This window comes from Phascolarctos cinereus, unplaced genomic scaffold (genome assembly GCF_003287225.1).
Source record: "Phascolarctos cinereus isolate Bilbo 61053 unplaced genomic scaffold, phaCin_HiC Scaffold_1;HRSCAF=81, whole genome shotgun sequence".
Classification (NCBI taxonomy): domain Eukaryota; kingdom Metazoa; phylum Chordata; class Mammalia; order Diprotodontia; family Phascolarctidae; genus Phascolarctos; species Phascolarctos cinereus.
The window spans coordinates 45915638-45943269 of NW_027555514.1; the positions used below are offsets into that span (position 1 = coordinate 45915638).

Below are 27632 nucleotides of genomic sequence, written 5' to 3' on the forward strand. Positions count from 1 at the left end.
TGCAGAAGTCTATCCTGCCCTACAGGAAAATAGAAGGGCAAGGGGATAAGAGAACGTGGGGGAGAGATGGAAGAGAAGGCAGACTAGGGGAAAGGGTATTCAGAATTCATCCCATCTTGGGGTGGGGGGAGGGGCAAGATGGGGTAAAAATTTGGAACTCAAAATCTTGCAGAAGTAAATGTTAAAAACTAAAAATAAATAAATTTATATCAAAAAAAAAAGCCTTTTTATTTAAGCGAATAACATAACATTTACTTAGAGGACTACCCTGCCCTCTACAGAGTAGCTCCAGGGCCACAGGGAGGGCCCAAACAGCAAAGCAATGTCATGCTTCTGGTCAGTTTCATGGGAAGCAGGAGGCCTAGATGCTGGTGCTGGGGAGTGGGAGGAGATGGGCCTGAGGGAGCTGTCAGAGCCAGCCAGGTCATAGGATACCACAGAAGTACCACCAAGAAGAAAAAGGGCCAGATGTCCTAGAGCAGCATCATTTGGTATTGATTGAACAGGAGACAGCTTTCTAATTCAGTTCCAAATAGGTAACAGTATGACATAGTGAGAGCAGAATGTATTGATCAGAGAAGATGCGTAAACTCTTACCTTTAGCATATCATAGAACCATGACTGCAAAAGCCACTTCTTCCAAGCCATGAAGGAGCAACATCCTTTTTTAGGGTCAGACTTGCTGGAAAAAGGAAGGACAGCTGGGCCTCAGTTTGCCTTTTCCTCCAAATATGGAGGTAGTGGCTCATAGTATGCTGCTGTCATCTAAAGACTTGGGCTTTTTTCCTGGGACTGTGGCCTCAACATCACCACCCTTGACTTATCAATAGAACTTTTTTCCTAAAGAGAAAGAGAAGAGTTCTGAGAGATAACTTAGCTTTTTTATTTCCTTAGAAAGATATCACATTTTTTCAATGTCACTTACATTTACCAGTGTGTCAATGTGCTCCACTTCCTTCCCCCTCCCAGAGAATCAAGGTCTCATGATGTTTGTTAAGAGGAAAAAAAGTTCAGCAAAATTTGCCAACTTATCAAAAAACCTAAAAAAAAATAAAATTGCATAAAAGCCACTAAATACTGTAAGTCCAACCCAACTGTCTTGTCATGTTTACTATTTACTTCCAGCTTAGCTGGCTATGGCTTTGGTTCGTGCCCTTTCTATCAGAGAACATGCTTGGACCCTCCTTCCATTTTGGTCTGCCTTGAGCCTCCCCTAGCCTTTTCTACTGACTAGGGTGACCCTGGTTTTACCTATGTCTTCATAAGAGTGAGTTCATAGAATTGAGTGGAAAGAATGCTGGATCTGGAAGAGGAGAACTTGGATTCAAATCCAAGCTGTTATTTTGCCTTTGTGTGACTTTGGGCAAGTCACTTCACTTAGCTCCAAGGGGCCTCAGGGCCCATCTAATTCAGTCCCCAACTGAGGAAACTATGTTCCAGTGACAGTAACTCCTGGTCTTGAGATCAATTACTGAGTACTGCAATTATTTTGTCTTTTACCAGGATCACATCCCCCCTGCCATGAAAGTGTCTGCTCCTCACTTGTTGAGCAAAAAGTGGGGCAGTGAGCTAGTGGCAGAGCTTAAAGCTCCTGTGTCAACAGCACTTTCAGACCTGCACCATCTTTTCTGCTTCCCACTTCTGGCCTCTGACTGAGCACCCTTTAGATATATTCCTGCCCAACCACTGAGTGAAAAGGTTATGCCAAGCATTCAGGTTGGTACTCTTATCTTTTACAATGTTCTCCAGAGCTCCTTCATTTCTAGATTCTAGCCTATTCTCTTCAGAACCCAGCACACTCATCTTTTCTCCTGGCCCCCACTCCCAGGAACAAAGGCTGGTCCCATGACTCTCTGTTCAAGGGACTTTTACCTTCCTGCTTGCTGCTATTCCTGTCTGAGCATTTCTCCAGGGAGAAATTCTCAACCCACCACCAGGCTCCCTGGCTGTGGGCCTTCAATTTCCAGCCTTTTCTGCAAGAGGATGGACATCACCTACTTCATGATGGACAGGCTCCCTAGCTCACAAACTGGAGATTTATTCCACAGTGTAAGCTAAGTTAAACTTTTTCCAGTCCTATCCCCTTGGAATTTCTATAAACCCAACTTGGAGCTCTATTTGATATAAAATGAAATGAATTTTATCTTTCACTGTCCTTTCACATATTTGTTTTTCATTTAATTTCATTTCAGTCCTGTCCAACACTGTGACCTCATTTGGATTTTTTTTCTTGGCAAAGATGGAGGGCTATATCCCAAAGAGATCATACAAATGAGAAAAGGACCCACATGTATAAAAAATATTCATAGTAGCTCTTTTTGTGGTGGCAAAGAATTGGAAATTGAGAGGAAGCCCATCCATTGGGGAATGGCTGAGCAAGTTGTGGTATATGAATGTTATGGAACACTATCTATTGTGCTATAAGAAATGATGAGCAGGCAGACATCAGAAAAACCTGGAAAGACTTGTATGGTCTGATGCTGAGTGGAGTGAGCAGAACCAAAAGAACATTGTACACAATAACAGCCACATTGTGCTATGACTAATATTGATAAACTTAACCCTTCCCAGCAACTCAAGTATCTAAGACACGTCCAGAGGCCTCATGATAGAAAATGCTATCCACATCCAAGGAAAGAACTATGGAAGCTGATTTGCTGTTTTTTTTCCCCTCTTCTATTGAGTTTTGTTTCCTCTTTCTGATGGTGCCTCCTATTGGTTTTATTTTACTTACAACATCACTAATGTGAAAATATATTTACTAGGAATGTAAATGTATAGCCTATATCAGATATAAATTGTGCACCATCTTGGGGAGGATGGTAGGGAAGAAGGGGAAGAAAAATTTTAAACTCTAAAGCATATAGAAGCTATTATTGCTAAAACAAAATTAATAAAAATAAATAAATAAATAAATCCCAGCTGGCAAAAAAAAAAAAAAGATGAAGTTGGGTTTGCCATTTCCTTCTCCACCCCATTTGATGGATGAGGAAACTGAGGCAAACAGGATTCAAAGACTTATCCAGGGTTACAGAGCTAGTAAGTGTCTGAGGCCAGATTTGAAGTAAAAATATAATAGACACAGACACAGACAGATATGAGACTTCCTGACACCAGGCCAGGTATTTTATTCATTCCCCCTCCCCATTTAGCTACCTCTTATACACATCAGAAATAAAATTTCAAAGGGATCATAAAATTAGTTGGCAAGTATTCCCAATACCCTGTGATCAACTTCTTCTACTCCCTCAGAATATTCATATTGCAGATGCATATATGGGCTATGTATATATGGTTAATATATATGGGTATTAGAATGGCTATTTAAGGGCAGTTAACTAATTGTCTCTTCCAGACACAGTGAGAATCTGAATAGAATGTTCTACTACAAATTTCAGGATGAAATACTATTTTTCATCACCATTAATTTGGTTTGAGGTTCTATTCTCCCTGTTCACTCATCTCTGTGATGAGTCTCTAGCTTTGGAAGGAAGACATAGTATGAATATGACATCACTCCTGCTACAGTGCTCCTTCCTCCCTTCTCCTTTGGGTCCCAGCACCAGTGCAGTGGGCAAGAACTTCTAAATGGTGGCACACAAACCAGCCCCATTTTCTGTGACCAGAATCTCTGGGTCTCTGGCAGGGACTCCTTGGAAACATGGAATTGCCTGATGAAGAATAGGCTTCTGCTGCTGCTGCTACTGCTGCCTAGGAGGATAAAGAGGACACCTGAAAATTATTAGCCACTTCAAGGCCAAGAGAAAATAGAGTAGGAAGGACAAAGTTTCCCAGTTTTGCATTCTGTTTGTACCTCTGAGTCCTTCTAAACTCTGTTAGGAATAGAAATATCTCACCAAATCAGGGCCAGTGAATACAGGCTCTCTAGATTCCTTTGCTCTAAGCTAAGCATTTTGCCTTTAGTTTCTGGGGGAAGAGGGAGGTTGGAGGACTAGTTCAGGGTCACAGAGGCAGTAACTTGATCCCTTCTTCAAGATTCCAGGACCAACACTAAACTTTATGCAATATTACCTCTCCTTACAGATGCAGGGGACAGGAGCTTGGCCTCAGTCAGGAAGACCTAGGTTCTAATCCTTTCCTGGGCCACATGTGAGTGTGTTACCTTAGGAAAAATCACTTCATATTTCACTATTCACATATTTTGGCAGCCCTAAGGGTAGATGGGGTGAATAGGAAGCCCCTTCTCTGGGGTCCCTTTGGATCTTTCTTAATTTTGTAAGCTTCCCAAAGAGCTTGTTTGGGTTATGGAGTTCCTAACTAAGGAACTTGGCTCACTGAGAATTTGCAAGTATATAGAAATGATCTCTAGTGATGGGCTTTTGAACAAGGAGAAATTTAAATTTCAGACCAAGTCCTGGTAAATCTTTGATTAGTTAAACTTGCCATCTGAGGTAAAAGCTCATGGGACCATAATGAATTGTGTTTCCAGCTGTCTGATGGATCATAAAAATCCATCCATAATCAATAGTCAATAATCCACCATCTGAGAGAAATGCCACAAGCTACTCAGAGAATATGACTGTTTCAGATGGAGGTCTGCATCTGGAAAAGCAAACAGGACAGTCTCAGCCTCAGTCTAGGCTGGGATCCTCCTGGCTCAGTTTCCCCACTGTGTTCTTTTGAAAAGGAATGTTTCCCATCTGATTATTCCTGGGTCTGTCTATGAGGTGGAACTGATACTACATGTTTGGATAACTAGGATGTTTTATTCAATCATGTCCTTGCTTTGCCTTTTTATGGCAAATTTCTGTGATCAGAGCAAATAGTCAGTAAAAGACATGGGCACAACGCAAGTATTTGAAATCTTGCTGGGTTTTTTTTCCTTATTTGTTTTTTAAGGCAATTGCGGTTAAGTGACTTTCCCAGGGTCACACAGCTAGTAAGTGTCAAGTGTTTGGTCTGAGGCTGGATTTGAACTCAGGTCCTCCTGACTTCAGAGCCAGTGGACCACCTAGCTGCCCTTTAATCTTGCTGGTTTCAATGTGAATGTAGTCATTCATATCCTAAACAGTTGGGTAAATTAGTACTTTTGCAGAGTTATGTGAAAGATTAAATCCCTGAATAAACATTCTTTCTGAATGATATGGGAATAATTAGACAAATGGCAAAGAAGTTTGTGAAACAAAGAACAGACAAAATTGAATCATTATCCCACAGACTAAGGCTGGGATACATCTGAGCTAATATAATAAAGTGTGTATTTAAGATCTGAGCCATTCAGCCTAAGATTATATTCCTTTCTATATCTTAAACAATTTAGTAAATGGGTATTTGGCCTAGACATCTGCCAGTTACTAGATAACATGTCTGTATGAAATGAGGTACTTAAAGGTTTCAGAATGATGTAAGAATAATTGGGTATTGGTACAACTGATAGAGGGACCTGTTATTCTATTAACTACTGAAACTAAAGCAGAAACATCTTCAGTTTGGGGAAAAGAATTTCAGTGCAATTTTCTTACAGGGAAGTAACTTATGTTTGCATTAATGGAAAAGTCAATTTCATTTAAAGTTCTGTGTCCTGTGGTAGAAACATGTTTCATTCTAAGCAATTTATTGATATGCACCATTTTGGAATTCCTTAGGGATCCTCCCAAGTCTTTTATGATATAACTATTGACCTCAAGAAGTAGAAAGCTTCTACCTACAAAGTGTTATTACTTATATTTGCTTGTATAGAGTTGGCTCCTCAATAGCATCTGATCCTCCTGAAAGAATTGAGGGAATCAGAATGGAAACTTGAGGGAATCAGAATGGAAACTTGAGGGAATCAGATCAGATAATCCTATATGGAAGTCTAGGAGCTTTTCCTTAGGATCTCCTCCCCAAATTTCCCATCCTAGTCACCTAGTAACCTCTCCTTCCCTGCTATTACAGGGTACTGAAGGATAAAGCCAGTGTGCCATGCACAAGGAAGTCTTCTAGCTCTTTTGTTAAGATGACCAGACACTCTGTGTGAGATGTTCCCCAAGCCCAGAGTATGAGGCTCACAAGCTCTCTCCTGTAGAGTAAGCTGTTCACAATTGCAGGGAGAAGCTCCAGGACACTCAGAATTGCTTGGGGAAGACTTTTGAGAAAGCTGAGAAACTTCTTGCTCAGGAGGAGAGACATGTTGACTGGCACTGGATGATCACAGGAGAATAGAACAGACTGCACCACTTCCTGATGGAGGAAGAATCCCAACGTCTTGAAAGGATGAGGGAAGAGGAAAGGGCAAACCAAGACAGAATATCCTAGCCCATGCAAACCCTTTAGGACCTCATGTTAGTTCTACAGGAAGCAGCCCATCAACCCAGTTTGGATCTGCTACAGGAAGTCAAGCAGTTGCTGAGAAGAACCAAATCAGTGTTGCCCCAAAGGACTATCATTTAAACGGGGTGGTTTTGCACGTCTATTTAAAATTGAGTAAAGTTTTGAAAGAAACGAGTTGGAGATAATTAAGTCATTCTGTTAGCAGAAAAAAAAAACTGTCTCATACAGACATACCAATATCTATTCAACAGACCAGGAGAATAATCATCTACCCTATCCGAAACTGCCTCTGGCTCTGATCCACAGATGTCCACAGACATGCCATATCCAAATCAAAGGTAAAGATTCGGCCAAAAAAATCTGTGAAGAATCTACAGAGTCATAGCATTTTAGTCCAATATTAATAGGATACATTTGGCCAAGAATGTAAAAAGCTGGGACAAAGAACTAAATCGGGGAGTAAATTCTGGCCTAATTGCTTGTCTCTCACCCCCTCAATTCTTTTCCCTTTATTCACTCTAGCCAAGAAACCAAGAAGCCCTTTGCCCCACACCACTGCTCTCACAAAGCTTTGAACTACATGATTGATCTGAGGGGAGACATTCTGTCTTTAGCCCATACACAAATATGGGCCATTTGGTATTAGTCACCTATTTGAGTGAGCTGCCATATTTGAAAGCCATGACATGAGACTATTCAGGTGCTTTTCTGCCATTTTGAGACACATTGACAAGTTAGGTATTAAATATGGTCTTCTCAGAGAGATATATTCAAGCTCTGCCTGATGATGGGCTAAATCTATTCTGATCTGAAAATGTCCATTCAAGAACTGAACAAATCATATTCCATACCTTTAAATGCCACCTTTTTAGCCATTGATTGAATTCCTGGTGGCAAGAGGTGTGAAGTTTCAGAAGTGCATGGCACTTTCACCTTTCACTTGTCCCCTGGAAGTGTAAAATGGGGGAGTCTCAACAGTATAAGAAGCAAAAGGAACAGTGGGAACAGTCAGACCTCTCTATTGGACCCTGGGGCATCAGCTGAAAGATCTATGATTGACTCATCCTCCCACCAGACCTTCCCCCCTCCCCCACCCCGCCCCAGCAGCTCACCCATTGAAAGCAGGTTCAGGCCATTCACCCCCCCAAAAAAAAAACAGGTTCTATATGTGCTTGGTCCCACCATGTCACTTTTCCACACAATCAGCTCTCCTCTGATTCCCTATTACCTCCAGGAGCAAATATGAAATCTTCTACTCGGCATTTAAAGCTCTTCATGATCTGGTCCCTTCCTACCTTTTCCCTCAATAAGTATATTAAGCACCTACTTTGTGCCAAGAGTTGGTGCTAAGTGCTAGAGATACAAAAAAAGGCCAAAAAAAGATACTGGGACTTAAAAGAAGTCAAGGAAGTCAGCAGGGTTGAGAAGAAGGAGAGCATTCCAGGTATGGAACACAGGCAGAGAAAATATCTGTAGCCAAGAGATGGAGTGTCTTGTTCCTGGAAAAGTCAGGAGACCAGTGTCATCGGATCAGAGAGTACTGGGTGGGCAATAAAGTAAAAGAAGACTGGAAAGGTGGGAGGAGGCTAAGTTATAAAGAACTTGGTTACATGCTAAACAAAGAATTTTATGTTTGATCCTAAAGGCAATAGGAAGGCACTAGAGTTTGAGTGGGGAATGATGGCATCAGATCAGATCACTTTGGTGGCTAAATGGAGGATGGATTTGAATGAGGAGAGACTTGAGGCAGGCAGACCCTCCCCTCCCCCACCAGGCTACTTCAATAGTCCAGGTGGAAGGTGATGAAGGCCTGCCTAGAGTGGGGGCATTCTTTTACCAGTCTTCTACATTACTCTCCTCCATATGCTATCCAACATCACAAGCCACTTGAGGTTCCTATATCATGACACTCTCTGCATCTCAGACTTTGCACTGCCCATCTCCTATGCCTGAAATGCTTTGCCCCTCATCACTACCTTAGTTAAACAGCAGCAGCACCAGGAGGCCTTTTCTGGTCCATCCCCTTTCACCAGCCAGTTCCTTCCCTCTGAGATTACCTTTCATCTATGACATATACATGTATTTCCCCCTTTCAAATGATGGTCCTTGGGGGCAGATTCCATTTTCACCCTTATGTCCTTAGCACCTACTATAGAACCTGCTACATGGGAAGCACTTGATAAATATTTGTTAACTGACAAAAGGATGTCTAAAGTGACAAAGTTAAAATCAAATGAGCTCAAGCAACAAGAGGATGTCATTATGGCTTAACACTCATCAGCTCTGGAAGAAGATACATTGAAGTTAGTCACTTGCCAATACCACAGGCAGAAATCAATCAACCTGAACAAATAGAAGTATATGCCATAATTACTACCCTTGGCATCCAAACATATAGAAGGGGTACTTTCATATGATGAATGGCAATTCACACATAATGAATATTTAAATCATCTTCCTTTAAATGGTGCATAACACCAATCTGGGTGATAGACATCACCAGAAGTGAAGGCCAATGAATAAGATGTGTCCTCACACAAAGTTATAGTTACCACTTAAGGAGGGCCAGAGCAGGATATTAGACCAGTTGCTAAAGTCCAGAGTGCTGATACCATCAAGATTCATATCCAGTAATTATTCCAGGTTTTGAATGAGGCAATTTGGCCCAATATGGTCATATAAGATGGAAAGACTATGATAGCGGTACTCAGATTGACAGTCTTATTTGAAAACATATATACATCCCCATCATGACTCCCAGAGCAAGAATTAAAACAAATGTACCAGTGGTCCAAAATCAAGAAGGTTTCAGCTCATTGGGATACAATGATAGTGGAAGTTCTTGAAGGGATCTTGGTAATGAGTTTGTGCTATCAAGCTGAAATCCAGGAAGAGACATTGAAAACTGATACATAATTTGATGGAATAGCGATATTTATGCAGAATATTTTAGAGGAATATATGACACAGGACCCTTTGAGGCTGTTCCATCAACATGGATGCAATGTAACTTTCCATCCATTTTTCAGCCGAGTCTCCCCCAATTAGAGTTTAGGTTAAAGAGCAAAGTTGTCTTGATTTTTCCATTTGTATACCCTGCACTAAGCACAATACTTGGCACAGAGGAAACACTTAACAGTTTTTATTCATGTATTTGTTTAGACGATGACCAAACTGATCTACCTTATTTGGATCAGAAATCCTGGGTAGCAAGGGAGAAGATAAGTGACCTCCTGGCATGTACCTCCATAACCATGAAGAGTTAATCATTCAGCAAAGCCTCCTTGCCTAGAGCACCCAATCTATGGGGGGGGGGGGGATGGGGAAAGACTGCAAAATGACTGTCTTCTGATTATGGGTGGATGACTACTTACCTTCCTCAAAAATCCCCATATAGGCTTATCAGTTTCAGGACTTGACTTCCCAACCTTACCCTAATCTGCTCTTACTAGCTATTCAATTTCTTTAATTGATAGACCTCACTACCCCTCCCCACACACACCCACACACCAGGGTTTGTCAGCAAGACAAAAATCAAGTAGAACTTGGAAGGTCTACCCCTTCTACCAAGGCCACATGACTGAACCACCATGAAAAATGGCTACAGGCCTGCCTCATCATTCCTGTCTCACCTTCATTTCAGTGCTATGGATTTTCACTTACTGCTGTTGAAGGCCAGTCACCATTTGAGTGCTAACCAAAAGAGACTAGTAGAAAGACAGACACACACCCCTACACACCTCACCCCCCTTACACACATGCATAGAAAATGTGGTTGGGAATGTTGCTTCTGCTTGTCATTCATGAGGGTGTGGAAGCTGCTGGGCTATTATTGACAGCTACAGGCTATTCTTAATACCTTGTGTTAACCCCTTGTGGAGACTCAAGTGAGAAAACTCAGACATTTTGGATAGGCTATAAACCCTGCATTACCCCGCAAGTGGGGAAACTGGAGGGAGAACTGCCATTCTGGACTAGGTATAAAAAGCTTTGCTGGGTGGCGAGGTTTGAAGGCGACAGTGTCAATTAGTCAAGTAGCTTCTCCGGAGCTATCCTGGTAGTCAGGGGCTCTTGCAAGGGCTTCTGCCACTTCCTGGGGTTGGGATGGGACTGAGAGGGGAAGCTGGCATGTGCCACATCCCTAATCTGTTTAAAGCCTCAGGAATTATTGGCAGGGAAGAGAGGTTGGTCTAGAAGTGGGGAAGCAAGGAGGACTGAAAGCTTTGTTGATGGACTGACTGAAGGTGGCTTCTGGGGGATGAGGGATTCAAGTGGTATATAAGGGACATGGTGGTAGAAGAGAGCTAGAAGGACTGTATAGACATGCATAGGTAGACACATGGATGAATGAGTCCCAGACTGCCAGAGTGAGTAAGGTGCTGGGCAGTCCTGGTCTACTCTGACAATGGTGTTCCATGAATAGGGGTTAGCATGGGGGTGAGGGAGGAAAGGGGTATCTAATCTAAGTCAGATTTGAATTTCCCAGAAGGTTCATTCCCAAAGGCCCAACTTCCAGCCAGAAGTGGTTTGAACCTTCTGCATTTGGGCCAGTCTCACTCTTGTACAGAATCATTTGTCTTCTGGACTCTGCAAGCTTTCCTTTCTTGTTCAAAGTAGAAATGGCAAGACACAGGAGGATTAACCACTAGTGGTCCCATCATGATTGGTTTTATCCAATTATTATGGAGATGCCCTGTTTTCCAGGGCTAAGGTTTAGCAAGAAGTCTGCACCCTGAGCTTGGCATGACAATAATCCTTTGAGCTCAGGAAGATATCATCATCATTGTTCAGATGAGCACCAGGTGTTCACCGAGGGATTTACCTCCCCCTGTTTCCCTGGGCCATCCATCCCATCTTCACAATCCCTTATTCTTGTCATGGACAGTAACTGCACTCCTGTTCCTGTCACAGGGCTCTGGTTCTGTCCCTGGCAGGGTGATCAGAACTCTCAAGAATTGAGATAATGACTGTCCCCATTAGACCCAAAAATGCTTGTATTGTCCCAAGAAGTGCTAACAAGGAGAACTATCTAGTTATCTCAAAATGATTGTGTAGTGGGCCAACCCTTAACAACCTTAAGTCAGCCTTCAGAGAAGGACCTGCTTCCACATGCATGAGTCATTTTCTTTACTCTGAAGTTAAAATTTCCATTTTTACCTGACTCTCCTGTCTCTATGCTGCTCTTTTTGTTTGCTTCTGGACACCCACAGGTTAGAATTTGGTTCTGGTCCAGTTGACAGTTTCATTGGGCCCCCTAGGTCTCCTATGAAATTAAATTCCTTGCCCACGGTCACAGCAAATAAGGGTAAAGACTGCATTTGAAGTCACATCTCTCCAATGTCTGAAGCCAGGCATCTTTCTAATGCACAATGGGCTGCTACAGGGGCTGTGTGAAGACCGGCATCACAGAACAAATGAGGAAGTCCCAAGAAAGCATGTGGCCCACCAGAGCTCAACTTGAGCCCTGAAGTCAAATGGACACTCCAGAACAGAGTCATTTTGTTTCAGTTCTGGTACCTAGAACCTCAAGACTGTTTTTGTTAGTGTGGCCTTGATCAAAGTTAAGGGTGTCTGAACTGGAGGAAAGCATAGGGCAGAGGGTGGAGGAGACCTTGAGCTGATGCTCACAGTGATGGAGGAGTAGGCTGGGTGGTGTGGAATGTACATATGAAGACTAGTTTCCTGCTATCCCAGTGAGTTGTGTTGGCACAGTTCCTTGGAGGGAATCATCACAAATGTTAAAGTGCCTAGTGAAGTATGAATCTTAAGCTGGTGCACAAGGCTCCGCCCCTCCCCCCTGCCTCCTTCCAGATCTCTTAAATTAACAAGATCTCTTGTTAACTTCTGTAATAGAGCTCCACTAGAACCAAAGGAAATGTTTCCAATGCTCCATTTTTCTCTTCAGGCCTTCAACAGTCTTTTGTAAGGTATTGCTATCAAGTCCATCTCCCTGAATAACTCTGAGATAAAGTGGCAACAATTTATAGCCTTTTCAGTTTTCAGTAACGGCAAACTTCTTACTTACTATATCCAAAACCCTTAATACAGTGTCAAAAGGGTTTCCTGAATCTGGTAGAATGATCAGTGGTGTTTCTGCACTCCTTGATACAATTAAATGTCTGAAATCTTCCCCCCAGATTTTCTCACGTGCATTAAAGAGGTCATAGCTCTCACTGACTACAGACAAAGGCACTGATGAAAACTGTTAATGTATGTTCAAAGGCAAACTTTTCATGATCTTTGCCCCAGGCCTCGATGGTACTGTGTTCTGCAGCTGGAACAGAATATCCAGGCACAGGATCTTTTGTTCCATAATATTTTTTAATTAAAGCATTTCCTGATACTGTATCACTTGCCTTGAAGTTCATCAAATGAACAGATGCTCCTATACCAGCCATCTCTTGTGAATAGACTCCTCTGTAATTGAAATCATGCAATTGGTACTCCAGACACTCTAGATGACCACATGTTTCCATCAAATACTTTGCCAAAATTTTCTTCTACTCTCTGCAATTTGTAGCTTCCATGTTTGGGTACCAGCACTACAAAAGGATGGCCTCAATCTAATTTGTTAGCCAGTAACCTTCTGGACCTGTGTTTTCCACCCTGAAGAGAACATTTCCTCTGGGAATGAAAGAACCCTCAGGAACTGCTTTGACTTGTATAGGAAGGTGGCCATCATAATTCTCAAGAATATAACTCCATCCCTTTTCATTAAAGACATCATGTTGAAAATGCTCTCTAGATCTCTTTGGCTTCCTGGATTCTTTCTTTGATCGATGCTTTCCCTTTTAATTTGAAGACCTTTCTTACACTCTAGAACATTTTCTTAACAGGCCATTAATGCAAGAGGATTGGGAGTAGGAAAGATTTAGAGAAAGTCTGTGCTTTACTATGCTTCCATTTTACTAATGGTGAAACTGAGTGCCTGAGATAAACGGGGGAACTGACAAGGCACACCCTAAGGAAACTGAAGACAAAACACAAAGAACTATGTTAAGGCCGTGTTTTGTTTTCTGATTGATGGACAAAAGGCAAGGAAATTGTTCTTCAGATCCAGTGCTTCCTCACACCCATCCACAAAAGTTAAACTGCCTCCTGAGGTGTGAATCTTAAGGTGGTGCACAAGGCTCTGCCCCTTCCCCCTCCCTCCTCCTCCAGGATAAAAAAGGGCAGGGATCAGTGGAACTCACTCAGAATCAGGAGCATAGCAGACAGCTGCCTCCTGGCATCTTGCTCAGCTCCTTACCTAAGCCCTCTGTCTGCGTGGTGACTTAAGCCATAGTGGCATAGAGAACCCTATATTTTCCCTTCCTGGCAGCTCTGTCCCGGGCTCAGCCAGGAGTAGCAGTGAAGAAGGAGCAGAAGGAAGCTCGGCCCCCCAACCTTCACTCACTCACTCACTCCCTCCCTCACTCACTCACTCCCTCCCTCACTCACTCACTCCCTCACGCCTGTGCCATGCCTTGGCTCCTGCAAACACCTTCCAGCCAGCAGGGCAACTTCATCACAAGAAGTTTTGCTGATGGTAAAGAAGGTGTGTCAGAAGAAGCAGGAGAGCTTGGGCACCTGAAGGCAAAGACAGCAGATTTATAATCAGCCCCAAGTACTCCAACATTGAATGCCAGAAAATGAGTCCACAACGAAAAGCTACCACAGAACGGTGAGGGAAGGATAGAGAAAAACACAAGGAGAGACAGCAAGAAAGAGATTCTGATGAGAAAAGGTACAGAAAATCTTCACTGGGCCAAAAGAGGACAGAAGGAGCAACCACTCAGAGCTCATCTACTCAGGACGAGCCCCAGACAAAGAAGAAGAAAGTCCACATGGATCCACTCCTTCCCCTCAGAGGTACTGCTTATATTCCTCCTGCAAAGCTCAGGAGGATGCAAGAACAGATTACTGATAAAAACAGCTTAGAGTACCAAAGGATGAGCTGGGAGGCCTTGAAGAAGTCCATCAATGGTCTTATCAATAAAGTGACCATTTCTAACATGGGGATTATCATTCAAGAACTCCTTCAAGAAAATATAGTTAGGGGAAGGGGATTGCTGGCTCGATCTCTTTTGCAAGCACAAAGGGCATCTCCAATCTTTACTCATGTCTATGCAGCCCTTGTGGCAATCATCAACTCCAAGTTCCCCAACATTGGAGAACTGATCCTAAAGAGGCTAATTGTCAATTTTAGAAAAGGCTACAGAAGAAATGAGAAGCAGCTCTGTCTAACTGCTGTGAAATTTGTGGCATACCTTATGAACCAGGATGTGGCACATGAAGTTTTATGTTTAGAGATGCTCACCTTACTTCTTGAAAGACCAACAGATGCTAGTGTGGAAGTAGCCATTGGATTTCTTAAAGAGTGTGGCCTGAAATTAACAGAAGTATCACCCAGGGGGATGAATGCTATATTTGAACGCCTTGGCAACATTCTCCATGAATCTGAAATTGACAGACGGGTTCAGTATATGATTGAAGTGATGTTTGCAGTAAGGAAGGATGGATTCAAGGACCACCCTGTTATTTTGGAAGGCCTTGATCTAGTGGAGGAAGAAGACCAGTTCACTCATCTGCTTCCATTGGAAGATGACTATAATCCAGAGGATGTACTTAACATCTTCAAGCTGAATGCTAATTTTATGGAAAATGAAGAGAAATACAAAATGATTGAGAAAGAAATCCTTGATGAAGGTGACAGTGATTCAGACACAGACCAAGATGCTAGAAGCAGTGAAGAAGATGAGGAGGAGGAAGAAGAGGGGGGTGAAGATGAAGAAGGACAAAAAGTGATTATCCTTGACAAAACAGAAACCAGCCTGGTGTCATTTCATGGCACAGTTTATCTCACTATTCAGTCAAGTTTAGATGTTGAAGAATGTGCTCGCAAATTACTGAAGATGGAGTTCCCTGACAGCCAAAGGAAAGAACTTTGCAACATGATGTTTCCCTGCTGTGCCCAACAGAGGACATATGAGAAATTTTTTGTCTTGTTGTCTGGGTGTTTCTGCAAGCTGCAAAAGGAATACATGGAATGCTTTCAGGGTATTTTCAAAGAACAATATGACATTGTGCACAGATTGGAAATCAACCAATTGCATAATGTTGCCAAGATGTTTGCTCATCTCTTGTATACTGATTCACTTCTATGGAGTCTTCTGGAATGTATAACATTGAGTGAAGAAAGTACTACATCTTCCAGCAGAATTTCTGTAAAAATACTGTTTCAAGAACTTTGTGAATACATGGGACTTCCTCAACTTCATGCAAGACTGAAGGATGAAACATTGCAGCTGTTCTTTGAAGGATTACTCCTCAGAGACAATCCAAGAAACATTTGGTCTGGGAGGCTTAACAGAGAATTATGAGAACATCTGAAAAAGGCACCCAAGATCTTCTTAGCCAAGGGATGTTGAGTTCTCAGATTCCTCCTCCTCCTCCTCTGCCTCTTCAGATGCTTACTCCTCAGACTCTGATTCTGACAGCAGCAGTGATAGCAGCTCAGACTCATCCAGTGGCAGTGACTCCTCATCCACAAGTGGCCATAGCTCTGACTCAGAGAAAGATAAAAGGAAAAAAGAAGAAAAAAGAAAAAATAAACAGATAAAACAGTTGAGAAAAAAAGAACAGGTGAAAAGAAACATGAAGATAATAAAATGGAAACAGAGAGCAAGAGACAAAAACTGAAGAAGAGAGAGGATTAAAAATATATATATATATAGGCAGAAATTGGAGTACAAAGACAAAGAGATCTTGCCCTGAAAGGGCTCCCATTGGAAAGAAGGGAGGGTACCATAGTTTAAAACCAAGTTTTAAAGTCCACTAAGGGTTTTCCTGGTAATTTAAATTTATAAAAAAGAAAATTCAATTAAAGTACTTTGTATACTAAATGGTTTGGCTTTTTTTTAATAAAAAAATCACATATAACTTAAAATAAGAAACAAAGCTGTTCTATTACTCCACTTAGATTCTTTTTAGACATTGTCAATCTTCAAATTGCTTAAGGAAGTTAATTTGGCAACGGCAAAGAGATGGCTCCCTATGGAAGGAAACAGTTAGCAGGGAGAGAGATGGGGAGGTCACTGCAATAGGAAAGAGCTCATGAGAATGTGGGTGGCCACTTTCCTCCTGCAGCAGAGAAATGGACAGCCACTTCTTGGATTTGTTATCATTGAGTAGGCCTTCAGGTCTGTGTAGAACTAAATGGCTAGAGAGGTCCCTTCTTAATCTCAAGTTCTGTGACTCTTAGTAAGTGGATGGAAAGGGAAGTAATGAAAGGATGCTTGAGAAAACTTGGGTACTGATTGGCTGAAGAAAGGGAAAGAAAAGAACCAGCCTATACATTCTAATGTCTGCAGACGGTCTGTGCTCAAATCAGATTTGAAAATCCATTGAGCTAAACATCCATGTTTTCATAACATGGCTCCTTACACACAGGAGCACTCTCAGCATGGTGAAACTTGTCCATCCAAAGGATTCAACCAGAAGTGTGAACTCTGGGGGCCTCAGGGCTGTTACAACCAGCAAGGGTTAACAGGTGGAACTGCAGGGTTGCAGGCTAGAGGAGTTGACACCTTGTCTGGGAGGCCCTAACGGGGCAGGGCTACCTCCTGTAAAAGGAGACGATCCTGCCCCTCAGAAGCACTGCCTCCTTGCTTCTTGCAAGGCCTGAAGTCTCTTCATCTCAGCTGCTGTAGAAAAGAAGCAATTGCAGAGAGAAGAATGGCTGAGGGCAATCACCTGTGGCATCTGTACGAGCTGCTTCTGGGAGCCAGTCACCATGGGGTGTGGGCATAGCTTTTGCAGAGCATGTCTCTTCTGGAGTTGGAGAGTTGCCACTCAAGCTTTCTCTTGTCCTGAATGCAGTCAGGTGTCCCAGGTCAGAGAATTCCCACAGTCAATGGGAGCCTAGCACTGCTGACCGGCCTGACCTAATGGCTCTGTCCTCAGCTTTTGCAGAGCACTGAGGAACAGAGCCAGTGTGCCAGGCACAAGGAAGTACTCAAGCTCTTTTGTTAACATAACCAGACACCATACCAGCCCCATTCCAGGCTGGATTCTTACTGTGTCACAGAGCCAGACTTCATGTTAGGTTAAGAGGCAAGGTAAGATAAAGAGACTAAAGTCACATTGCTTTATTGTAGCCTCAGTAGAGAAAGGGGCGCCTGCAGTGGCAGTGAAGGCATTTCCCATGTCAACTCAGACAACTAAAGCATGGATCTAAAAATAGGTCAAGTCTCTAAGAGAAATTTTCAGGATGGAATTAAGACTTTTCATGATTCCCTTATCATCGACATGCCCTTATTTATAGCATTGTTTCATGTGGATCACCAGAACACTGAACATTCAGGAATACAGATTACCTAGAACTCAAGTGCAACGTTTGTGGCAAAGTGAAAACAAATATATCTCTTTGAGACCTCAGATTTTGGGAGGATGTGTGCCAGTGGAGTCATTTCATGAGATTTTGGAAGCAAGAAGTCACCCCATCCCTTCAGGGGCAACTGTGACAATAACATTCAACTAAAAACACCTGGGAGAAGACTAAAGGAGGAAATCAAAAGTAGGGGTCCCGGATAGAGCCAACACTGCCTATGTCCATTTAAAGAAAACATGCCTCACAAAATTTAAGGTTTTTCTTAATGGAAAAGAACTGGCATTTAAGTAGCATACTGTTGGCACAGCTCACTCATCTGACCAAGCTCACTTTTTACTTTCCACCTTAGCAGAACATTGTCTCATCCCTTTTCCAGCTAAGTTTACCAATTTTTCAGTACCACCTTCTTATTCTCCATCATAAAAGTGAGCAGCTCAAACTTACATCCTTATTTGCCCTGATCTTTGCCACAATTCAGACACCTCCCCAACTGATCTAGGTGTTACTGAAGCAGCCAACCTTAGAACTCCAAGACTGGACATCCTTTGTCAACACCCCTAGAACTCTAAGACTGGATATTTTTCTCCATAGCTCCCAGTAACTGAATTGCAACAAGTAGCAGCAGCTCTAGACTCCTCCCTTCTGTTTCTACGTTAACTTATTCTCCTAAGAGTAGCATCAGTGTAAACTAGTTTGGAAGAGCCATTTGAGAATATCATTTAGGCAACACCAAGGGAGACTGTGAGGTTGCAGAAAAGATCTAGCTGCAAAAGGTATATTTAGGACCCACACATACCTCCCAAGTATGACTTCCTGGCAGATAAGTTCATATACCCAGCTCATCCTCTTGAGCTATTGGGGCCACTTCATATCCAAAGTTACTTAGCTGATTATTCTGAACCAGGCTCTATGAACTTCCAAGGACAGGATGAAGGACTACTTATCACACATCAAACTAAAACTCATAAGAATTGACCATTTGGACCTACTCTATAAGCTCAGTGGCTCTTTTCTAGTCATTATCTTCCAATGATTCAGAACCTTTAGGGAGATCATGTATTCAAAGGCCTTCATTATACAGAGAAGGCAGACAGGTTCCGGAAATGAAAAAGTAAAACCAGATATAGCATGCAGTCTGAGGAGCCTAAAGGCAGAAAAAGAAAGAGTAGAGTACTAAAAGCCTGGATAAATTGCTAAATTCTTGTTGAATGGAGTATATATTGACTATCTGGGAACTATCTTCAATTCTTGGGCAAAATGACTTCATTGTTGACAAAGCAGTCATTCTGACCAAGGTTACATAGTTGAGGGAGGTGAAGTTGGTGCCCAACATTCACCATGCACAAAGATCCCTGCTAACTTAGAAGACTGGGAAAGTAATGGAGGATCAATTAGCTAGTTGAGAAATCACAGGATAAGAGTTTTGAAATAGAGCCACAGAAAGCATTGCCTAAAGACTATGAAATATGATTATCATCATCCCCCTTTTTTTTTTAAAGGCATGGGGAAATAACATCTCTGCTTTAAAGACCCCAGACTGCTGAACTGGCATTTTATTTGTTCACTGCAATGCTGAGATTTTGGAAGATGCAGCAACTACTCCAAACCTTTAAGAGCTTTATATTTAAAGAGCTCTGCCTGCTGGGAAAGTGCTCAAGAAGGGAAATCCTAGTAGGTCATCAAGGCTCCCTTCACAGGGAACATTGGTACCCTCTAAGGTACTAGTTAACCATAGGCAACTAGAATGATTACCAGATATCCTGGGAACTCTTGGTAATGGGCTGCACACTTGCTAAATTATAGCTTCAGTGTATGAAACACAGTGGAAGCTTGAAACAAAATGGGGCTAGGTTAGCTAATTTAACATTCCAACTATATATAGTAAGGTACTAAAACTTATTCTTACTATGCCCATCTACCCAGATGGGATTATATGGGCATCATGAACTTGCCATTATTTTTTCAATAGTATTCTGGAGGACAAAAGGGAAAAATAAGTGGGGGTAGTTTCTCCTAAACTTCCTAGGAAAACCTTATGCTTACTGTGGGATTTTAGAGCACAGGTAAAACTGAAAACCACTAAGATATGAATCTCAACATATCCCAGAGCTATCTGCCAGCCATCCCTGGGGATTTATGACTTTTCTGCCTTCAAAACAGAATTTATACAGACAGAAGTAACAGCAACCCTGGGGTCTTTCCTAGTCTGCCACTTACCATGTAGTAACACATGATGACCTGGGCCTGTCTGCAAATATGAGGGGGAAACCTCAATAGCCCAAACTAAGTACAAAGGATTTTTCTGTTCATTTCAACTTTGATAAAACAAAACCCCAGGAGAAATCAAAAAGCAATACCAGATTGCAAGCAGCACTAGAGATGTAATTAAAAAAAAAAAAAAGGAAGAAAGCCAGAGCACTGATGAGGCCTTTTCAGAGAAAACAGCATTGATACCAGCTCTTCAGGGCAAGAATCCTGCAGAGACTTCATGTTCCTAATGACATGCAAAGATCGAGTCCTAGAAAGGAGGCCAAATATGAAGAACTCATCAATTATGATAGAATTTTACAAAAGCTACCATGGGGAACCTTCCTGTGGAAGCTGAAAACAAAGGAGTAGCTAGAGTTGACTTCATTCTTCTCAGATACTGTTCCCAGCATTTCTACTTCCCTTCCACCCCAAACAACCTTTTATTTGCCCCAATCTTTTACACTTCTGTCATAAGGATATTAGATAACCGAGTATATTCTCCGTGACTGTTCCTACCATATGGGCAAAATTGTTTCATAAAAATAATGTGGTTCTACTAGAGAGATGAAAAGGTCTGAGTTACTATAAACCTGTCATGGTCTGAATTTCCTATGTCTCAAGACCATAAGTCATAAACACCCATGAACTGATGATTAAGGAATAAATATTTGAATTAGGGAATTTTTATCATCCATGGAGCTCCATGTAAGCTTACTATAAAGATGTTATTCCCTTTCCCAAGAAAGGGCCTAGCAGCTGACTTCATCTTAATAAATTAATGCCATTTTCCAATGAATGTTAAGCCAAGACCATAGATTCTATGATGGCTTAGAAAACAGCAGCTATCCTGGGAAGAAGTCTCCAGAGATGTCCTCAAAATAGGACATTAATCATTGTATGCCATTAGGAAGATTTCAGCTAAATGAGTTGCATCACTCAATGTTTCTATGACTGAATTATCTAGGATGTATTTGACATGTTAAATTCTTCTTGAATGGAGTATATATTGACTGAGAAGCCTTGACTCTTTGTCAACAAAGAAGTCCTTTTGCCCAAGCAGTTATTCTGACCGAGGTTACATGTTTGGGAGAGGAGGGGGTGAAGTTGATGCCCAACATTCAAACACAAAGATCCCTCCTAACTTACAAGACCAGGAAGGTAATGGAGGAGCAATTAGCTAGTTGAGAAATCACAGGATAAGAGTTTTGAAATAGAGCCACAGAAAGTATTGCCTAAAGACTACTAAGTATGATTAGATGTCATCCCCCACTTTTTTTAGTCATGGGAAAAGACATGGGAAAAAGACATCTCTACTTTAAATAGAATATTCTCAGCATAGCTTGGCTGCCTTATTCATCTTCTACTTCCAATGCTAGCACAGCATTGCCTCCTCTAATCTTAATCTGTTAGTCATTAACATTAACCTTTCAACACACAAAGAACAAAAATTTCCACGTTAGATAGTCCATTTTGCTCTCCATATCTTTGTCTCCTCATCATATTGAGGGTAAATTTAGAGCCTACTCCACTTCTCCTGCCCTATTTTCAGTCTTTCAGACTTCCCTAGTTTTAATCTGAGCCTTGATTACAAGGCAATTTACCCTGAATCACAGGGCTTGGCCACTTTTTGCCATGCTTTTAGCAAAGCAATTTCAATATGGACCCACTGCTGAACATCAATGCATCCACCTTAATATGTTTAATAGCCACTTCAGTTAATTCATTGAAATTAAAATTCTCCATTAGCACCTCCTTGTTCATCCCATTTATTTAGCTTCATATTTCTTCCAACTGGAAAAAGGTTCACCAAAATCATTTCAAGTAAGTAGGCTGGGGGCATCATTCTGGCACTGCCCAAGGAGATTATGGCTGAAATAAGGATCCTCTAGTTGGCAAAAGAAAACCCGAACCTGGACAGTCTGAGGCCAGGTACACCTTTCTCTGCCAGGGCTCCACAAACTCCACAGACATGTGTTTGAAGGAGCCTGAAAGAGCATTGGCTCATCATTGATTAGCTATTCAGGATCATGCTCAGCTGATTTCCCTCACTACAAGGGACAACTTATTACTCACTTACCTAAAGATTGCTATTTGCACTTTTTTTCCTGAAGTGCTCTTAAACAAGACAACACCAAGCTATTGTCAATGACATGTGATGATGGGATGGGAAAGATGTGGTGCCCAAAAAGAGTATCATAGAATTTTCAGGGAAAAAAGGGCGAGGCATGAGAGATATTAGTTACTGCTCTCTCTTTTTCAGAAAGACATGCAAAAACCATACAGAAACAGTGATTCCTGCATACCTACTACAATATTGTTCTCCACTTCTGAACACAGATCCCTAATAAGAACAGGGCCATGAATGTCCACTTCTACCTTTTCATTGTGAGCACTTCAACAGTCTTAAGGAAAGTTCTACTGAGCTATGAGCAGTCTTGCCTGGCAAAGTTAGCACCTGGAAGTAGTCCCAAGTCCAGCCTTGCAAAGTCTATACAATGGGATGATAGCATGTTGTTGCCAAGTAGCTACTACTCTATGCTCCCAGGCCCTATCAGGGAAGGGGGCTTAACAACTCAAAAATCTCCTTTTATCTCCAGCAGGAGTTGGGGGGGGGAGGGAAGGCCCTCAAAGAGTTGAAAACTGATTTGCTTTTTCCATAATTTTTTTTATCTGAAACCTGATGCCTGGATTGCCCCATCTGACCAGATGATCCTCTAACAGAAGAGCCCCAATGGCAAAGGAAGACATTAACCTATCCCAAGGGAAGTCTAGCTTGAGATCCCTATTCTTAACACCTGGAGGCAAGTTAATAGGAAGTCTGGGAGCCCTGCTCCTGGTGCCATACAGTTTTCTTTTGATGGGGGAAGAGAAATCTTCAGAGTAATTAAAAACCTTGGCAGATTTGAGCCATAGAGAACAGGGTCCTGGACTGAAGAAGACCAGATTTCAAGTTTTACCTCAGACAAGTCATTTATCCTAGAGGTGAAGAGGAGGATCAGAGGTTATGGATGACAAGAGTACCCATCTCCCAGGGTTGCTGAAGATCAAATGAGACAATAGATATAAAGCACTTTGCAAAACAAAGGGCTATGTAAGTATCCCCTGCTAATGGATCCAGTAGTCTTCAGGGAAACTTCCCTCTTGTCCCTTCCCTCCAGGCAGCTGCCCCTAGAAACACTAAAAGTAAAAAAAAAATTGACAAACTAACCTGAACTTCCTTTGGGGAAGACAAGGTTGGCTAAGCTAAGATATTAGCCAGTTCTGCCAACTTCCCATGTCTTCATGACAACATGACTCATTCATTCCCAGGGGAAGGACAGGCCACTTCCCAAATGGCATTCTGGTAGAAAGTCAGAGGCGGACTTTAAAAAAAAATGCTTAGAAGTTTAAAATGCTACTATACCAGCACACATTTTCAAGAATAGAAAGTTCTTTCAAACAGATATTCATTACCTCTGTAGGTAATGTAGGGGGAGGAGTAGAAATGGAGCTCCAAACACAAGGAAATCCTGGGACCTGGACCTGTATAACACCTGTTTTTAAAACCTCTCCTAAGGCTATAAGTACCATAATTTTAAAAGGCACATGAAATATTGAGGAAATTCAGAGATTTACCAGTTTGTTAGGTTGAAGAGACTTTTCTTACCATGATTTGACATAAGTGAGAAACAATGAAAATTCCTTTATTAAATTGTTTTTATTTTTATCTTGTACAGAAAGGTAATTCTGAAGAGACTCTTGGTACCTTAAGTCATCTCTAAATGATGGTTAGAAATCTCTGGTTGCAATCTCTCAAATAAAATGTTAGGATAGTAATAGTAATTTAGAATATTTATGCTATTATTGCCATATTGTTATCATTAAGCCATCATATTGCTACTGACTTACTATGCAGTTAATTCATTAGCAGGAGATTAGATAATAGATTTGTAAATATATGCATTAAATGTGAACAACTACTTATGGAGAAAGTTTTCTTCAGTTTAATTAATTAAAAAGCTAAGGTGGGGTTCTCAGCTAATTGATAAAGAAAGAAGCTTCAATTTTATTAATAAGAAATCCAAATGTACTTGTGGATTACCTTAGAATTTGGATTATGCAACATCACCTTTCTCCTTACCTGCCCTCAAGGTAGGAAACATTAATGCCTTACCTTTGAAGTAGGGGTGCTAATTTTAAATTTAGGTGACTAATTTACAATCCACAGATCTTGAATTCAGAGAAAAATCAGAAATGATCCCAATTCACAAGTGACATGGGGTCACTCATACAAAAACAGAAAGACCCAAGCAGCTAATCTTCACTTTCCATATCAATAGCAAGATAATATAACCTCAGTTATGAAAAAAATTTGAAAATCTTAATCTTTAAGGAACCCAGCTGCATCTTCTGCAGTGGCAGATCAGACATTAATGATGAGGGGATGGGATCTGGACCCCTAAAAGGAAGTCTCTGGACTTTCTCACAAATTTCAGGAACCCAGTCCCCAGCATTCACCGGAGGCATCTGGCCCACCCCAGCCCACCTTGATTACTTAATTTATTTGACACTCCTTAATCCCATCCAGTCCCCTTTCTCTGTTACCTCCTGACCACCCCAGGCTACTTGCCACTCCTTAACCCCATTCAGATCTTCCCACAATCTTTTTTTGTCTATAAGTATTTGTCTCATCCCTATCAAATTCAGATATTTACTAGAAATCTTGGTTGCCCAATTGGTGTATAATAAAATCTTACTACTCTGATTTAAAGAAGGTTTGAGTGGTCCAATTCTTTTGAGGCAGACCTGCCCTTGCATTTTGAGGTTCCTAGCACCCCCACCTCACAACATTGACATAGAAGAGTATCAGCCTTTGCAACTTGGTTCATGATTTAAAAAGAGAACCAAGTCATAAATTCATTTAATTTCTTACATGTGAAGACATAGTGCAACCTGAAAAGTTTTTAGTAGTGTTTCTATTGCTGTCCCCAGTAGAGGATCCTAAAGATTTTTACTGAGACATTTTCTACTTTCTACCAAGAATTAGGAGGAATGGATGGCACTGTCTCAGTAGATCCACAAATAGGTTCACAATGGAAAGATCTTTTCCAAGTCAGATTCTCAACTACTGAGCTCACAAACAGCTGTATTACTACTTTAAGTCTTTAGCAGTTAAATGGCACTATTCTTACACTAAAACATCAGACTGAATCTTCTTCAAGATTTGCCATCAAACGGTGCTTCTATTGTTCTTCAGAAGAAAGATGAAGACTCTATGACAGCACTGGAAATCCTGTGAAGATGAAAAATGCAAAGGCACAGACATAGAGAAAGAAAACCAAATTCACTGAATTCCAGAAATCCCAGGAGGAACATTTTTACCTGCATGGAAGAGTTTCATGGTGGAACTTCTATTTTCCCTCTGAAAACTGTTCTTCACCTTTTATCAAAAGGAATAGTTACCAAAAACCTGAAGAGATGATACACTCTTTAGCAAATTGTCCTAGGGAAACCTGTGCAGAAGTGATCAATTCTTATCATCCAGGCTGTGGAGGGACCACATTAGTGATGCATGTTCTCTGGGACCTGAAGAATAAATTCTGATGTGCAGTGTTGAAAAGTAAAACACTTGCCTTTGAAGGTACTGGAACTCAGGTGATGACTTTACTCACTTACTGCTGGGAGAACCAACAACAGTACTTGCCTGTGCTCCTGCTGGTAGACGATTGTGAAGAGCAAGACCCAAACCAGATTTGTACCATCACATGAACTCAGCCATTGAAGAGGCTTATATTCTGTAGGAGACACCTTTAGTTCTTCTAAACTTCAGGAGATGCCAGAGGCCAGAAAAGGATGCCAAAAAGCCTGACAGTTTTGCAGTGAAACTAACTCTAGCAACAAACATTTGATTCCAAATTTGAGGAAATTGAAAAACACCAACATGGTAGAGAGTTTTATTCCTTTATGATCATGGAAGAAAATTTTGATAGGAAATACATTGAGAGAATGTTGTGAAACACATCCTGAAAGGGTTGAGTGTTGACAAAGAAACAATTTCCTGTCCCTGCTTAATTCTTGTATTTCTGATTGATCTCTGTGGTATAATGTAAGAGCTTCTTAGGATAAACCAACCAAAGGGAATGTTGGAGCAGAAGGTGCTTAGAAGACAAAATGGGAAGTACTCTACAATTCTCATCCATACCAAAGTGGTAGATTGTAGGAGGTATGAAGGAGTCCTTATCATTTACCCCTTAATTGCCAGTAGCTGTTTAGAAGAATTGAAACTCACTAAAGAGTGAAATGTATATAGAATGTACATATGCTGCTGCTGAGAAGGCAGAAGTACTGTAAAGAAACACCAGACCCAAGGAAGGAGGTAAATATTTTATTTTCTCCTTTCATTGTGGACATCCAGAAAGAGGAAGGGAATGATCATGTTCAGAAAGTCTTAGGTGAAGGAATTGTCAGATTTGATTATACATTGACCTATCAAGCTTAGTAAGACATTTTTATACTAATGAAATTTATTTTGAAGATGCCATTAATTGGGCAGAGAAAGCAAAGAAGAGAAGTCCAGATAACTCCTTTGTCTCTGATACACTTGGTCAAGTCTATAAAAGCCAGCTTATCTTCTATAAGGATAGAATTCAGCAAAGGAGAACTGTATCTCCTCAGGATTGGAAGGCCTCTTAAGGATAGTAGTGAAAGCTTCAGATACCTTCAAAGAATCTCAGCAACACAATGAGAACAGAGACCATGAAACTGGACAATACCATAGATCTAAAGGGAGGGGTGGGATGTACAATATGTGATGTTACTTGGGAGAAAGAGAAGTTTGTATGCAAATAATTCAGCTTCTAGAGAAAGTCACCCTTTGTGATGAAAGAACTAAGTCATCTACAGAGATCATTGCTCATCTCTCGTGTGGGAAGAATGATCTTCTATTAGATCCTTCAGTTCAGCAGAATGGATATTCCCAGTATTGAAACAGCATATTTTTTATTTAAATGCTCCTCAATGACATTTGAAAATAACTTTTGATGCTCTTCAAGGCTACTTTTCTCTTCTGAAGGTAAGAAATTGTGGAAGAAAAAGGCCAAGCTAAATTGAAAGGGTTACTCAGTATATAACTATTGTGCTTAGCACAATGTCTGACACATAGTAGGTGTTTAATAAATATGTATTAGGTGATAGTGTTGATTTATGTGCTCCTTTTGCCTGCTCCTAGCAGAGTAGTAAAGGGAAGCAGCTCAGAAGAGGTAAGCAAACTCCTATGTGCCTCCCTAAAAATCCTGGGTTTGTAACAGCTGCTGAACTGTGTGGGAGAGTGGCAGAGCCCTTGCCCCTTGGTCATATGTGAATTGTTCTTGTGTTAGTTTTGGCATTTCTATGTTAAGGGTAAAAATTATATGCAAAAGCATTAATATCCAAGCACACTTGTCCCTGCCTACCATCATGTTGAATGATGGTGACTAAAGCTTACCAGAATAGAGCATTTTGAGAAGAAAATTGAGTTTGGCCAGCAGGTGAGAACTCAGATCCAATTTGTGGTTGGGCAAATTCATATTTATACCCTTGACAATGAGTCTGCAACATCCCCATAGAAGCAGAGCTAAGGGTTACTGCCACTTACTCTCAGCATCATGGGAGAACATAACACTTAGCATTTCTGCCTAGGAGGCCATGCACAAACTTTCACAGTGCACGTGGGACTCCAGCTGATCTTCCCAATGCCAACTGGAGCACTCTATCCTCTATC

At 41.4% G+C, this 27632-nt stretch overlaps 3 pseudogenes; 2 read left to right on the top strand and 1 right to left on the bottom strand.

The window, feature by feature from the left end:
* LOC110209014 (nicotinamide phosphoribosyltransferase pseudogene) overlaps window positions 1–13350 on the bottom strand; it is a 36071-nt pseudogene extending 22721 nt beyond the window's left edge.
* A 384-nt stretch (window positions 13351–13734) lies between these two features.
* LOC110209015 (pre-mRNA-splicing factor CWC22 homolog pseudogene) lies at window positions 13735–17202 on the top strand (annotated as a pseudogene).
* Window positions 17203–23990: 6788 nt separating this feature from the next.
* Window positions 23991–27003, top strand: LOC110209016 (sterile alpha motif domain-containing protein 9-like; annotated as a pseudogene).
* The last annotated feature ends 629 nt before the right edge of the window (window positions 27004–27632 follow it).